The following is a 16945-nucleotide window of genomic DNA, read 5'->3' as shown; positions in this document are numbered from 1 at the left end:
TCGCTTTGGTCGTTAGTCCTCCGGATTGCGTCCCATTTATTCAGAGACTCTCTTGTTCCGCTGCGGAGGAATTGCTTCATGGCCGGACGAGTGGAAGCGAATTTAATTCATCCCGTACTTTTTATCAACCCTGCTTGTCCTGATGGGTAATCTTTGAAGAGACCGAAAGAAATGTGCAGTGATGAAGTAGCGCTTCGGAATAGCAGAGCAGGATGCGCGATGGGGGTATGGGGGGGGGGGGGGGGGGGAGGGGTTATACGGTCCTGGAGCGAATCGTTACCGGAGGGCTTAGCAGGTTCGGCGATCCATATTCCACACTGGTCGCTGCGTACGAGCCGTGGATCTGTCCCTGTTTGGACGATATTTTACGAACATATTACGCCGCTGAAAGAGGATTTTCACAGTAGTTAATGGATTCATATTTGCACAAGTTAATTGAAAGTGAACGTTCCTCTCTATTAATTAAAATTTCTGTTTGCATAACTGTATAATTCCAACTTCAGCTATCGTAACCGCTGGAGACGCGCGACGAAAGCTAAGCGCCGATGAACAATGTGAAGTGTCATAAAAGTTACTAGCTGTTGTGGAATGGTACGCATCAAGGCCATGTCTAAAATACTAATCTGATATTACATTTATTGTGTAGTTCCAAACGTTGGAGCTCTAACTCAATCGATTTATTGCTTTCACGACAGGAATATCGCAACGGAGCAATCTCATTTACTGTCAGGCAGACATGCACTCACAGACAAAAAGCATCTACAAGCAATGGCCTGATGTATTCGTAGAATGCAATGCCGCTCAGACATTCCATCAGTGGGACGAAAGTTAGCAGGTATTAAAGTGGTGAAATTGTCTAAAATGTTTAAAAAGTCTGAGACAGTTACAGTCACTCACTGTCAACATCACACGAAGTTACTCGTACAATCACACTGTTTCACATATTGTAAGGACCATAAAACTGGTTAGATATTCTAATATTGGCAATTAAAATACGTGCAGTGCAAGAGGAAAACTAAAATAATGGTACAGGTAAATGTGACTGGCTGATCACTTACAGAAAACATGCATATGCCAATCACCCTACAGTTACATCTACAGCGATACTCTGCAAATCACATTGTGCCTGACGATTCTCAGTTATTCCAATCTCACATAACGCACGGAAAAAACGAACGCCTATATCTCTCCGTACGAGCTCTGATTTCCCTTATTTTATTATGGCGATCGTTTCTCCTCATGTAGGTCGGCGTCAACAAGATATTTTCGCATTCTGAGGAGAAAGTTTGTGATTGAAATTTCGTGCGAAGAATCCGCCGCAACGAAAAACGCCTTTCTTTTAATGATGTCCACCCCAAATCCTGTATCATTTCAGTGACAGTCTCTCCCCTGTTTCGCGATAATACAAAACGTACAGCACTTCTTTGAACTTTTTCGGTGTACTCCGTCAATCCTATCTGGTAAGGATCCCACACCGCGCAGCACTATTCTAAAAGAGGACGGACAAGCGTAGTGTAGGCAGTCTCTTTAGTAGATCTGTTACATTTTCTAAGGGTACTGAAAATAAAACGCAGTCTTTGGTTAGCCTTCCCCACAACATTTTCTATGTGTTCGTTACAATTTAAGTTGTTCGTAATTGTAATACTTAGGTATTTAGTTGTATTTACGGCTTTTAGATTTGACTGATTTATCGTGTAACCGAAGTTTAAAGGATTCCTTTTGGCACTCATGTCGATGACCTCACACTCTTCGTTGTTTAGGGTTAATTGCCAATTTTCGCACCACACAGATATCCCTTCTAAATCGTTTTGCAATATGTTTTGATCTTCTGATGACCTTACTAGTCGATAAACGACCAAATGGTTCAAATGGCTCTGAGCACTATGGGACTTAACACCTGAGGTCATCAGGCCCCTAGAACTTAGAACTACTTAAACCTAACTAACCTAAGGACATCACACACATCCATGCCCGAGGCTCGATTCGAACCTGCGACCATAGCGGTCGCGCAGTTCCCGATTGAAGCGCCTAGAACCGCTCGGCCACAACGACACGCGATAAACGACAGCGTCATCTGCAAACAACCTAAGACGGCTGCTCAGATTGTCTCCCAAATCGTTTATATACACTCCTGGAAATTGAAATAAGAACACCGTGAATTCATTGTCCCAGGAAGGGGAAACATTATTGACACATTCCTGGGGTCAGATACATCACACGATCACACTGACAGAACCACAGGCACATAGACACAGGCAACAGAGCATGCACAATGTCGGCACTAGTACAGTGTATATCCACCTTTCGCAGCAATGCAGGCTGCTATTCTCCCGTGGAGACGATCGTAGAGATGCTGGATGTAGTCCTGTGGAACGGCTTGCCATGCCATTTCCACCTGGCGCCTCAGTTGGACCAGCGTTCGTGCTGGACGTGCAGACTGCGTGAGACGACGCTTCATCCAGTCCCAAACATGCTCAATGGGGGACAGATCCGGAAATCTTGCTGGCCAGGGTAGTTGACTTACACGTTCTAGAGCACGTTGGGTGGCACGGGATACATGCGGACGTGCATTGTCCTGTTGGAACAGCAAGTTCCCTTGCCGGTCTAGGAATGGTAGAACGATGGGTTCGATGACGGTTTGGATGTACCGTGCACTATTCAGTGTCCCCTCGACGATCACCAGTGGTGTACGGCCAGTGTAGGAGATCGCTCCCCACACCATGATGGCGGGTGTTGGCCCTGTGTGCCTCGGTCGTATGCAGTCCTGATTGTGGCGCTCACCTGCACGGCGCCAAACACGCATACGACCATCATTGGCACCAAGGCAGAAGCGACTCTCATCGCTGAAGACGACACGTCTCCATTCGTCCCTCCATTCACGCCTGTCGCGACACCACTGGAGGCGGGCTGCACGATGTTGGGGCGTGAGCGGAAGACGGCCTAACGGTGTGCGGGACCGTATCCCAGCTTCATGGAGACGGTTGCGAATGGTCCTCGCCGATACCCCAGGAGCAACAGTGTCCCTAATTTGCTGGGAAGTGGCGGTGCGGTCCCCTACGGCACTGCGTAGGATCCTACGGTCTTGGCGTGCATCCGTGCGTCGCTGCGGTCCGGTCCCAGGTCGACGGGCACGTGCACCTTCCGCCGACCACTGGCGACAACATCGATGTACTGTGGAGACCTCACGCCCCACGTGTTGAGCAATTCGGCGGTACGTCCACCCGGCCTCCCGCATGCCCACTATACGCCCTCGCTCAAAGCCCGTCAACTGCACATACGGTTCACGTCCACGCTGTCGCGGCATGCTACCAGTGTTAAAGACTGCGATGGAGCTCCGTATGCCACGGCAAACTGGCTGACACTGACGGCGGCGGTGCACAAATGCTGCGCAGCTAGCGCCATTCGACGGCCAACACCGCGGTTCCTGGTGTGTCCGCTGTGCCGTGCGTGTGATCATTGCTTGTACAGCCCTCTCGCAGTGTCCGGAGCAAGTATGGTGGGTCTGACACACCGATGTCAATGTGTTCTTTTTTCCATTTCCAGGAGTGTAGATAAGCAACAGCAAAGGGCCTCTAAGACAACATTGGGGAACACCAGACATAACTTCTGTTTTACTCGATGACTTTCCGTCAATTACTACGAACTGTGTCCTCTCTGACAGGAAATCACGAATCCAATCACATAACTGAGACGACATTCCATAAGCACACCTTTTCACTACAATCCGCTTGTGTGGTACCATGTCAAAAGCCTTCCTGAAATCCAGAAATACGGAATCAATTTGAAATCCCTTGTCAAAAGCACTCAACACTTCGTGGAAGTAAAGAGCTAGTTGTGTTTCACAATAGCGATGTTTTCTAATCCCGTGTTGACTGCGTGTCAATAGACCGTTTTCTTCGAAGTAATTCATAATGTTCGAACACAACATATGTTCCAAAATCCTGCTGCACATCGACATTAATGATATGGGTCTGTAATTTAGTGGATTACTCCTGCTACCTTTCGTGAATATTGTTTTGACCTATGCATCTTTCCAGTCTTTGGGTACGGATCTTTCCTCGAGTAAACGGTTGTATATGATTCTTAAGTATGGGGCTATTGTAACAGCATACTCCAAAAGGAACCTAACTGTTATACAATCTTGACCGGAAGATTTAGTTTTGTTGAGTGATTTAAGTTGCTTCACTACTCCGAGGATATCTACTTCTACGTTACTCGTATTGGCAGCTGTTCTTGATTCGAATCTTGGAATATTTACTTCGTCTTATACTGATACCACGTTAAACAGTTCTCCCTAAAATCTTAGGAAGCAAGTTGGAAATTTCAGAGTACCTTCAAGGTTGTACCACATCCATTTGACTGTGAGTGAAAATAGAGGACAAATCTGTCCGTAAATCAGAGGCCGCCTTCTTGTCTTCGTACAAGACACAGTCTGCTAAAATGTGGCGTCCTCTGTTCCGTACGCCACGAGCACCGCGCATTGGAGCGTCATCTCGGAGGAGTAAGAAACCTTGCGTTATAGGTCCGTGTCCAGTGGGAAGCCGAGTGTGGAAGGACCTCATCCCATCTGCGTGGATGGAAGAAAGTACGGCAGGGCAGCTTGTGCACTTTACTGGACGCAGTGACTTCCAGTCACTCTTCTTTCCATCTATGCGTCATTCAGTACTTCAACACTGTGGTGATAACATGTAGAGCGATGCCACGCTGAAAAATCTGATTATCATGACACCTCTTCTTGGCTGCTACACCTAACATTTAGTTTTCCTTAATACCCATTGTGGTCTAATACCGAGCAGAGTGACACGTCCTTACCAAACCATTGTAGATGGAGTAAGGCGTCCTGGGTATTATGGACTAATTTATCTGTTGGACACAGGTATTGCAGAGAGTGAAGACCACTCAGAGTGTCTGAACAGACGAGTCATTTACCATCGCAGCTCGTCTCGTCTGCACCAGTCCCCTCAGGATCGCACATAATTTTGCATTTGTACACAGTGAAATCTTGAGTTAATAGGATCTTCAGAACACGATTAGGGAAAAGAACCAACAAGCCGACGGAGTACCTCTGTTTAAACCCATCTGTGAACACAGATATACTGTTGTGATGCTCATTTATAACGCCGAAAAAGTTGTATTCAAAATATAAGCAGGAGTGAAAAGTCTCCAGAACTGCGTTAAATCTAAAATTACTCTCGGCCTCTACAGTAACTAGGGTGGTAGTCGGTTCCAACCATGGATTTGGGTTCGTAGTTGCCCAATGAAAAATAACTTCCCGTGGATCGCGAACGGCCTTGTTGCTAGCGTTATCACGACGTGACCATGTTGTCAAGTCTGATAATGTGTGTAACACGCATGCAGTGCATCACTCTCGTTAGTGAGCGCTGTGAAAAACCACGGAGAACGCTGCATGCTCATGTGCGAACGTTACCAGCAGTAGACAACGTTTGAAAGGGGCCTCACCATGCGTCTGTATCTGCCCAAACTGTGCAATACACGGGCATGTGCGACAACATGGGGCGACAGAGACCAACTGTTGAACTGAGTGGTCGATCACCTCTGACCATAGCAAGGTCGGACTGACCTATCATGTACCAGGCAGACTGCAATCCTTCAGATCAGATCCTGCTATCTGAGTTCAATATTGGTCCCACTACAACAGCCCATCTCATCCAATACTATTGGATGGAGACTGACCATACCAAAGTTGGATTAACCTATCATGTACCAGGCAGAGTGCAACCCCTTCAGACCTGCTCCTGCTATCTGCGATCAGTAATGATCCCACTACCACACTCCATCTCTTCCAGCACTACTGGATAGGGATTGACCATACCAAGGTTCGGTTGACCTGCTATGTACCAGGCAGACTGCAACCCCTTCAGATCTGGTCCTGCTATCTGAGTCAATAATGGTCCCACTACCACAGCCAATCTCATCCAGCACGATTGGATGGAGGCTGACCATACCAAGGTTGGATTGACCTATCATGTACCAGGCCGACTGCAATCCCTTCAGTCCTACTAATGGTCCCACTATCACAGTCCATCTCTTCCAGCACCATTGGATAGAGGTTGACCATACCAAGGTTCGATTGAGCTACCACGTACCAGGCAGACTGCAATCCCTTCAGATCTGGTCCTGAAATCTGAGTTCAATAATGGTCCCACTACCACAATCCATCTCATCCAGCACTATTGGATGGATACAAACAGAAGACAGACTAATGAATTGCCATCCAACGAGAAGGCTGCGATTGCCACAGCACACAGAAGCGTTGCAACAGTTAGGAGACATGGATGGCTGGCAAGTGGTGTCACATCGTTCTTCATGATGAACTTGGTGTATCTTACCAGTGATGATGGAAGAGGATACATTCAACAAATTAACTGGAAAGACACACTGGTGTTATCCTTAGCATCACTGAGAGGGGAGCGATGGGATGTGACTTGAAATCACTTGTTGTAGAGATTCAGGGAACTGTGATGAAACAAGATGGTGTGAGAAGACTTTTCATAAGACAGTACCTGGTATCGTCTATCCACAGAGTAACGCTCTTTCTGTCTCCTGCGTGAGCGACTCTGAGCTAGGGTGACACAAATGAACTTTTCTCCTACTGTGCAAGGGGGGGGGGGGGGGGTGACAGCGCTAATGGAGAGGACACCCTTGTGAAAGACTATCGCCTGGTAGGGGATATGAAGCTCGACAGCCGATGCCTTCACCTGAACTCATTACTCTCAGAACTTCTAAGCAACAGCTAGTGAGTCTGCAAACGATCGTTACTGACAGGTCATGTCAACACGAACAATAATTCGGCAAATACAAGACTAGAATACTACACTGTCTGACATTAGGAGCGCTATATCCTACTTTATGTTACGAGCGTATTTCCACGTTCCTACACAGAGACCGAGTGAGGTGGCGCGGTAGTTAGCACACTGGACTCGCATTTGGGAGGACGATGGTTCAAACTCGTGTTCGGTAATCCAGATTTACGTTTTCTGTGATTTCCCTAAATCGCTCCAGGAAAATTCCGGGATGGTTCCTTTGAAAGGAGACGGCCGATTTCCTTCCCCATCCTTGACTCAATCCGAGCTTGTGTTCCGTCTCTAATGGCCTCGATGTCGACTGGGTGTGACGTTGAACCCAGTCTTCCTTCCTTCTCTATAAACAGAAATTCGCGATCTTTGAGAAACAGTCATGAACTGTAAGCGGTGGTAAAATCCATTGTGGACATACCACACACGACTTTTCTTATTATATTGCAGCTGCATGTTACAAATATGAGGAGTTTGGATACACACACTTACCAGGCTTTGCTCAGTGAATAACTTACAATCTTTGAAGTAATCATTTCTGTTACAGCATACAAAGTTCATAATTCTCTATCATTTGCATAATTTTGGAAAATACTGAAACATCCGATACCGCTTTAACGTGTGTCACTATAAAAATGGCGGACAAAACCGTGTCACCTTCACAGATTCACTAACAATCACGAGGACGAAAACAATTCCATAACAAAAAAAGTAATCAAAATAATTTGGTGAAGAGCTTGGAAAGTAAAGGAACAGCTGCAGGAATTAGGGGGTATGGATGAGAAAATTACATTTAACCCTTTACGCTACATAATACAAAGCCCACGAATGTCACAGAAAATTCAGGTTGTAATGAACGTGTAATCTGAACTCTATGATGGCAACGAACGAATAAATCCGCAAACTCTGGTATCAGAAACTTCACTTGCTATTTACAAAAACTAAATCCTCGACCGTCAGTTCAGATTTCTCGAATCAGGAAATGAATGTAAAGACCGCCTAAGATTGTCTTCGGGATAGCAACATCCGACGGAGAACAAGCAACTCGTGTCATCTTGATGTACCTGCCACACGTGGCACTATAAAAATTCGGTTAGCAAGGCAGACAGTTGGAAAGGCAGATAGTTGTAGAAATTTGCCGGCCGAAGTGGCCGAGAGGTTCTAGGTGCTACAGTCTGGAACCGCGCGACCGCTACGGTCGGAGGTTCGAATCTTGCCTCGGGCATGGAGATGTGTGCTGTCCTTAGGTTAGTTAGGTTTAAGTAGTTCTAAGTTCTAGGCGACTGATGACCTCAGAAGTTAAGTCGCATAGTGCTCAGAGCCATCTGAACCATTTGAGCAAGGTAATTTGCTGCAGCCGCCAACTACGCGGAGAAACAGCGGCAAGGGCAAGGGCAAGCGCATGTGCCCAGCATCGGAGACAGCGAACTCAAGCCCTAACCATGTAGCCACGTGATTACTCTGCCTTAAAAGTACACCGTGGAGATACGCTTAACTATACCGCAGACATGTGAGTCAGCTAGCGGACGAAAACAGTGAATTTTTCTAGACAGTCTTTGAACATGCTAGTGACCTGAAACTTACACAATGATGAATTACACGATATATTTTACATCAAATAATTCTGCGTAGTAGGCCGCGTCATTATAAAACAGTAAACCAACCGACTGCTGACGTTTCGACCAAGTTTGCAGCAGTCCTCTTCAGGGCGGTAGACTGCTGGGCACTGGTGAATGTCTTCCTCAGTATAGTGTCTATTTTGGTTATCCTGTGGTTACCGATGCCACATATCTGTGTTGTCATTGGGCAATTTGAAAAGATCTTGATATGGGGGAGAGGGGGGCGGGGGTTGTACGGTAGGCTATTGCCTGTGCTACTCTCGTAGATGATATGAAGTAAACTAGTACGTGAAAAGAGAGCGCTGCGTTTCACAACGATAGGCCTACGCTGCTAGCTGAGGTACATGGACGACGCGTTCGTCATATCGCGGCATGGTTCAAATGGCTCTGAGCACTATGGGACTTAACATCTGAGGTCATCAGTCCCCTAGAACTTAGAACTACTTAAACCTAACTAACCTAAGGACATCATACACATCCATGCCAGAGGCAGGATTCAAACCTGCGACCGTAGCAGTCTCGCAGTTCGGGACTGAAGCGCCTAGAACCGCTCGGCCACACCGGCCGGCGGAGCAGAACTACGCAGATTTCAACAGTACCTCAAGAGCATAAGAAAACGCAGTTCATACTAGAAACATAACATAACGGAGCGATTCCTTTCATGGATGAGGAGGAGTGCAGACCATGTAGCAACATACTAGGACATAAAGTCTAGAGGAAACTGGTGCACAACAACAGGTACCTACAAGCGGATTCCCACCACCACCCAATGAAAAAGAACGCAGTGCACTTTGTCTGTCACATTCATCGAGTTTCGTGAAAAAAAAAAAAATATTGTCCCAGACACACAGTATTTAAGTCTCTATAAGGCTGGTGCAATTACATTTTCCTGAACACAAGAGTGTCAACTTTATCTTCGATAAGTATAAAATCTGAAGAAATGAATTAAAGTTTATGCCTTTCTTGAACGAACGGATCGCGTTTTCAACTGGTTGACCAAGGATACCACTTACAGGATACCAGTTGCTGAAGGCTATCCCCTATTCGATTCAACATGAGATGGGATTCTACCTTCATGTCGGTCAAGGGGCCTGAAGATGGCGTACTGAAACGCCGCAAATGGTTGCGACAGTAAAATAAAATGTGGAATATAAACCGCTGAAGGTGTTTGTGAGTAGATTTTTTTTTTTTTTAATATTGCTTCCTCATTTCTCAAGCGTAAGTCGGAAAACTTCTGCAGAAAGTCATTAGGTGTGAAACATATGACTGTATGACTGTGGCAGGGAGAGAACCCCCTACAACTCCACAGCTTTGTCACTGGGCCAAACTGGGGCAAGTACAGCTACGGCGAAAACGGATGGCAACACGGATTAGTAACAATTTACAATGGTTTCAGTACTTTAATGGCAATATAAATCAACGTCAATTTGCATTGATCTGTTTTGGAACACTGGTATAGTCCTAGATTCAATGATTACCCTGACACAAGGCCCGGATACTATCTTGAGATTCTGGCGAAATGCTGATTGGAGGCACGTGAGCTTACATTGTCGTTTGGCGACTGGACTTCGGAACTATTTTTATGACCTCAGGTGGATGGATAATATAGTCCCTATTTCGAGTTTAGCGTAAACTATGTTGCGGCTGTGTCATACGAAACTCGGTGCCCTTCTATGTAATATGTCCCACATACCTTCTGAACGATAAGGCAGTCATAACAAACTGACAGAAAAAATAGCAGCACCAAAAAGTACTTAATATAGAGTAATGAAATTTCGGGAATACATTAGTCTAGGTAACATATTTAAGTGATGAACATTGCAGGATCACAGGTTAATGTAAGCGAGAGATAAGCCATTGCAAATGTTAAACGCTATTAAATTAACAACCGATGTAACCACCAGGCTGTTGAATACGGGCATGCAAAAGTGCAGGCTTTCGTTGTACACGCACCGGAAATCAGTCTGCGGAATGGAGTTCCATCAACACCGACTCAAAGGAAGGCCTCGGCGCTTGTTCGTGACGTCACGTCAGCTAGGCACGGCGAGCGCCAGGTCTGTTGCAGGAAGAAACGCCTGGGCGTGCGTATCACTACAAATCTCTTATTTTTGGACAAAATGTTTGGTATTGTTTTGGATTCACCAGTTTTATTTAGATGAAAGATTTTCTTACTATCGTAAAGCTACAAATGAAGATCATAGTTCTGTATTACTGAATCCTGTCGAAACAAACGTAGATCAATATGAGAAGATGCTTTGCCCCATTGCAAGCTTCGGAAATTTTACATTCAAGTACTTATATTTACTTGATCCATTTTGCTATCGAAACTTACCCCAACCCCCTTACAATGAACTCGTTTCTTTTATTTATTTATTTATTTTCGTTTGAAATCGTCACTGGAATTGTGAACTAATTTACATGTGTAAATGTCCAACTGTTGCAAGTCATTAGGTTACAGTCGTTTTCAACGAAAGGAATTCTAAACAGGAAACAAAATAGCTTCATACATCGAAAATACTGCTGAGCTTAAACTTTTTTAAACATGCACTTTAGAAAAGATAAATATACCCCTCTTGCAACTGAAAGGAGAATATAAGATACAAAAATTTATTTGATAAAACAAATATCTCTCTTTTGCCTGTTCTTCTGTCCCCCACTCCCTCCCCCAACGTGTACAATCGCAAGATATTTCATTAACATTCAGTGCTCCTCACCCCATAGTCAACCAGGATAACTAAAGAAGAGCACCAATATGTTCACAGTTCCTTGTAAAAGCAACCCAGTACAAACGTAACTTCCTCAGATTTTCAAATAAGGTAAAGAAGCACGAATTCTGTTGCTGCTGGCCCATGAAGCTGTTTTTGTATCTCAATCCTTAAAACAGAAATCTCTCAGAACAATGTGTGTTGGTCAACTACCGTCAATAGTTTCACATTTTCCTGTGTCAGAGAGGGAGACACCACCATTATGAGTATGCCTGCAACAGACCTGGCGATGGCCGTGCCTAGCTGACGTGACGTCACGAACAAGCGCCGAGGCCTTCCTTTGAGTCGGTGTTGGTTCCATGCCAGCTGCACTTGGTCTTGTTCAATACGGGGACGGTTGATACTGCTTGTGGATGACGCTGGAATTGTCCTCCGATGATGTCACGTATGTGCTCGATTGGAGACATATCCGATGATCGAACAGGCCCAGGCAACATGTCAACGCTGCGTAGATCATGCTGGGTTACAATAGTATATGGGTGAGCGTTATCCTGGAATGCTGTACATGAGTGGCTCCACAACAGGTCTAATCACCAGACTGACGTACAAATCTGCAGTCAGGGTGCGTGGTACAGACCATTACTCCAGGTTTAGGTCCAGTGTGTCTAGCACTCGGACAGGTTGGGTCCAGGCCCTCAACTGGCCTCCCCCTGACCAACAAGCGGCCATCGCTGGCGCCGAGGCAGAACCAACTTTCATTAGAAAACACAACAGAGCTCCACGCACCCAATGAGCTCTCGCTTGAGACCAATGAAGTCGAAGATAAGTGTGGTTTGGGGTCAATGGAATGCACGCTACAAGGCGTCTGGCTCGGAGTTCTCCTTGAAGTAACCGATGTTGTGTCGCTGTGGTGCCAACTGCTGCTCAGATTGCCGCAGAAGATGGAGTCTAATGCGCCAGAGCCATACGCAGAACACGATAGTCCTCCCTCACGGTAATGCCACGTGGTCGTTCGTGGCCCTGTCTTCTTGCGACCGTACTTTCTCGCGACCACCGCTACCATAAATCATGTATAGTGGCTACATTCGTGCCAAGTCTTTCGGCAGTATCGCGGAAGGAACATCGACCTTCTCGTTGGCCTACTACACAACCTCGTTCAAACTCAGTGAGGTACTGATAATGCCATCTTTGTCGCCTTAAAGGCATTCTTGACTAACATCATCTCACCGCATCTAATCTCATAGATAACCAACACCCAAGACCATTACAGCCTAAAGCAAAACTGATTTGCTTCCTCCTTCTGCTAATGGCGCGAAATTTGAATAGACATCATCTTTCATATTTACAAACACGCCTACCAAGTCTCTTTTATGTCCCATAACTCCTACTTGGCGCTGCGATTTTTCTTCCATTAGAATAGGTTAATATTCACTTGCACTGATACGTTTTAAAAAGCTAGTATAGTCCCAGATTGCGTGAACAATGATTAACACCACTTTTATAGTATGCCGCTGGGCTCTTCTTGGTGATGTCTGTGTCCTGGCACACTGTACTTACACTGCCTTGTACTGCCAAATGGCTGAGTGGCGATGGGTGACAGCTTATAGCCATGTTTGGTGGTTGTATAACCACTTGAAAACTACACTCAAACTCGAAAGAAAGTGGTATTCTAATAAAGGGGTATCCTATGTTTCGATGAAAGTATTAATTGATGGTTTGTTGTTTATTACTCTGCTCTGTGCGCGACACAAATACACAAGAGCAAAAATGGATAAATTTGCTTATATAACTCCACGGGCATACCCAGCAAATAAATCTCGTCACACACCAGATTAACAGACATGTAACTACACTGATGTGCCAAAGAAACTGGTATAGGCATGCGTATTCAAATACAGAGATCAGTAAATAGGCAGAATAGGACGCTGCGATCGGCAACGCCTATAAAAGACTAAAAGTGTCTGGAGCAGTTGTTAGATCGCTTACTGCTGCTTCAGTGGGAGGTTATCAAGATTTGAGTGAGTTTGAACGTGATGTTAAAGTCGGCGCACGAGCGATGGGACACAGCATCAGCGAGGCAGCGATGAAGTGAGTGTTTTCCCGTACGACAATTTCACGAGTGTGCCGTGATCACGAATCCGCTAAAACATCAAATCTCCGACATGGCTGCAGCCGGAAAAAGATCCTGCAAGAACGGCACCAACGATGACTGAAGAGAATCGTTCAGTGTGACAGAAGTGCAACCATTTTGAAAATTGCTGCAGATTTCACTGCTGAGGCACCAACAAGTGTCAACGTGCGAACCATTTAACGAAACATAATCGATACGGGATTTCGGAGCCGAAGGCCCGCTCGTGTACCCTTGATGACTGCACAACACAAAGCTGTACGCCTCGCCTGGACCCGTCAACATGGACGTTGGACTGTTGATGACTGGAAACTAGTCGCCCGGTGGTACGAGTCTCGTTTCATATTGTATCGAGAGGCTGAAAGTGTACGGGTGTGGAGAGAACCTCGTGAATCCATGGACCCTGCATGTAAGTAGGGACTCTTCAAGTTGGTGGAGGCTCTGTAGTGGTGGTGGGGGGGGGTCCAGTTGGAGTGATATGGGATCTCTGATGTCTATATACGACTCTGACGCGTACGTAACCATGCTGTTTGATCATCTGCATTCATTTACGTCCATTGTGCGTTTCTGCGGACTTGGGCAATTCCAGCACGGCAATGCGACATCCCCCACACGTGCAGAATTGCAACAGAGTGGCTCCAGGAACACTCTTCTGAGTTATAAACTTCCTCTGGCCACCAAACTACCCAGACATGAACATTAGTGAGCGTCTCTCAGATGCCTTGCAACGCGTTGTTCAGGAGAGACCTCCACCCCCTCTTATGGATCTATGGACAGCCCTGCAGAATTAATGGCGCCAGTTCCCTCCAGTATTACGTCAGACATTAGTCGAGCGCATGCCACGTCGTGGTTTGGCACTTCAGCGTCGTCGCCGGGGCCCTACACGATGTTAGGCTGTCGTACCTGTTTCTTTGGCTCTTCAGTGTATTTGCTTGATACAGGCGTAACAGAGTTCTTATTATGTGTGCCCTCTTTGTAATATAGTATAAACTGTGTGAGACCTGAGTTTCTACTGGCGTATACAACTTTCAAATAACTTCCGGGATCGCAAATTTGTTTATGGAAGACTTCGAGGAACGTGCATTGGAGTCGGCGCCTTTGAAACCATCCTGTTTCTTTAGATATGTTGACGATACCTTTGTCGTTTGGACCCATGGCAGGGAGAATTTGAGTGCCTTTCTAGAAATCTGAACTCGATTCACCCGAACATTCGTTTTACGATCGAGGTGGAAGAGGATGGTTGCCTTCCCTTCCTTAACGTGTTCGTTAGGAGGAAGGATGATGGATCATTGGGACGTGCAGTCTACAGGAAACGTACTCACACCGACTTGTACTTACTGGCTAATAGTTGTCAGCATCCGGCTCAGCGTGAAGGGGTACTTCGTACCTTGGTACAAAGCACATGTCGTTTCTGGCGCTGAGACTTTGCCAGCTGAGCTGTCCCAACTTGAAGTTACGTTTCGTGAAAATGGTTATAGTGATTGGCAGATTGAACGCGCGTTGCGCTATCGACCAACTGTACTTCGGTTGACTGATGATAATTCTGAGTTGACACCTAAGTTTACAGGGTTATCACAAATGACTGAAGCGATTTCACAGCTCTACAATAACTTTATTATTTGAGATATTTTCACAATGCTTTGCACACACATACAAAAACTCAAAAAGTTTTTTTAGGCATTCACAAGTGTTCGATATGTGCCCCTTTAGTGATTCGGCAGACATCAAGCCGATAATCAAGTTCCTCCCACACTCGGCGCAGCATATCCCCATCAATGAGTTCGAAAGCATCGTTGATGCGAGCTCGCAGTTCTGGCACGTTTCTTGGTAGAGGAGGTTTAAACACTGAATCTTTCACGTAACCCCACAGAAAGAAATCGCATGGGGTTAAGTCGGGAGAGCGTGGAGGCCATGACATGAATTGCTGATCATGATCTCCACCACGACCGATCCATCGGTTTTCCAATCTCCTGTTTAAGAAATGCCGAACATCATGATGGAAGTGCGGTGGAGCACCATCCTGTTGAAAGATGAAGTCGGCGCTGTCGGTCTCCAGTTGTGGCATGAGCCAATTTTCCAGCATGTCCAGATACACGTGTCCTGTAACGTTTTTTCGCAGAAGAGAAAGGGGCCGTAAACTTTAAACCGTGAGATTGCACAAAACACGTTAACTTTCGGTGAATTGCGAATTTGCTGCACGAATGCGTGAGGATTCTCTACCGCCCAGATTCGCACATTGTGTCTGTTCACTTCACCATTAAGAAAAAATTTGCTTCATCACTGAAAACAAGTTTCGCACTGAACGCATCCTCTTCCATGAGCTGTTGCAACCGCGCCGAAAATTCAAAGCGTTTGACTTTGTCATCGGGTGTCAGGGCTTGTAGCAATTGTAAACGATAAGGCTTCTGCTTTAGCCTTTTCCGTAAGATTTTCCAAACCGTCGGCTGTGGTACGTTTAGCTCCCCGCTTGCTTTATTCGTCGACTTCCGCGGGCTACGCGTGAAACTTGCCCGCACGCGTTCAACCGTTTCTTCGCTCACTGCAGGCCGACCCGTTGATTTCCCCTTACAGAGGCATCCAAGGTTTAAACTCCGCATACCATCGCCGAATGGCGTTAACAGTTGGTGGATCTTTGTTGAACTTCGTCCTGAAGTGTCGTTGCTCTGTTATGACTGACTGATGTGAGTGCATTTCAAGCACGACATACGCTTTTTCGGCTCCTGTCGCCGTTTTGTCTCACTGCGCTCTCGAGCGCTCTGGCGGCAGAAACCTGAAGTGCGGTTTCAGCCGAACAAAACTTTATGAATTTTTCTACGTATCTGTAGTGTGTCGCGACCATATGTCAATGAGTGGAGCTACAGTGAATTTTTGAAATCGCTTCCATCATTTGTAATAGCCCTGTACCTACTTTTTGCTTACGTAGGAAACACTTCAACAAGATCGGTCGTATTTTACGGACGTACGATGTGAAATGTGTTTTTCGACCTCCATCTAAAATTAGAGCGCTTTGGAGCTCTGTTAAGGATGATCTTGGTCTGCGTAAGACGGGTGTATATCGCATTCCTTGTAGGTGCGACATGGCATATATTGGTCAAACTATCAGGACCGTGGAGGACCGATGTACTGAGCATAAACGGCACACACGATTACAGCGGCCAAGTAGATCTGCTATTGCCGAACATTGGTTGGATACTGGTCACCCGATGTTATATAATAGCACCGAGATATTGGCATGCACGTCCAGCTATTGGGACAGTGTTATTAAGGAGGCAGTTGAGATCAAATTAACAACCAACCTCGTTAACAGGGATGGAGGTTTTTGTTTAAACTCTGTTTGGAATCCGGTTCTCTCCCTTGTCAAAAAACAGAGGGACAGAGTCAATGCTGCGTCACGTGCGAGTTTGTAGTCTCACTACCGGTAGCTTTGACTTTGGTCATCTTTAGTGGCACTAGTGTTCAGTGTGTGTGTTACCTTTCCTGCGTCAGTCCGAGAACCGAGTTTTTAAATCTGCATTACGTCACCTGTCCGTTGCAGTTTGCCTTGAAAATGGCGGGGTGTTCTCCCGCCGAAATATCGGCGGTGGCTGAAAGTGTTACCTGGCTCAATTGCCGGAAGTTATTTGATAGTATAAACTAAGCTGCGCGTCAGTAGTACGTAGTTCGGTGTTCTGCTGTTTG

The sequence above is a fragment of the Schistocerca piceifrons genome, chromosome 3 (genome assembly GCF_021461385.2).
Source record: "Schistocerca piceifrons isolate TAMUIC-IGC-003096 chromosome 3, iqSchPice1.1, whole genome shotgun sequence".
NCBI lineage: Eukaryota > Metazoa > Arthropoda > Insecta > Orthoptera > Acrididae > Schistocerca > Schistocerca piceifrons.
Note: the sequence above shows the minus strand (reverse complement) of the source record.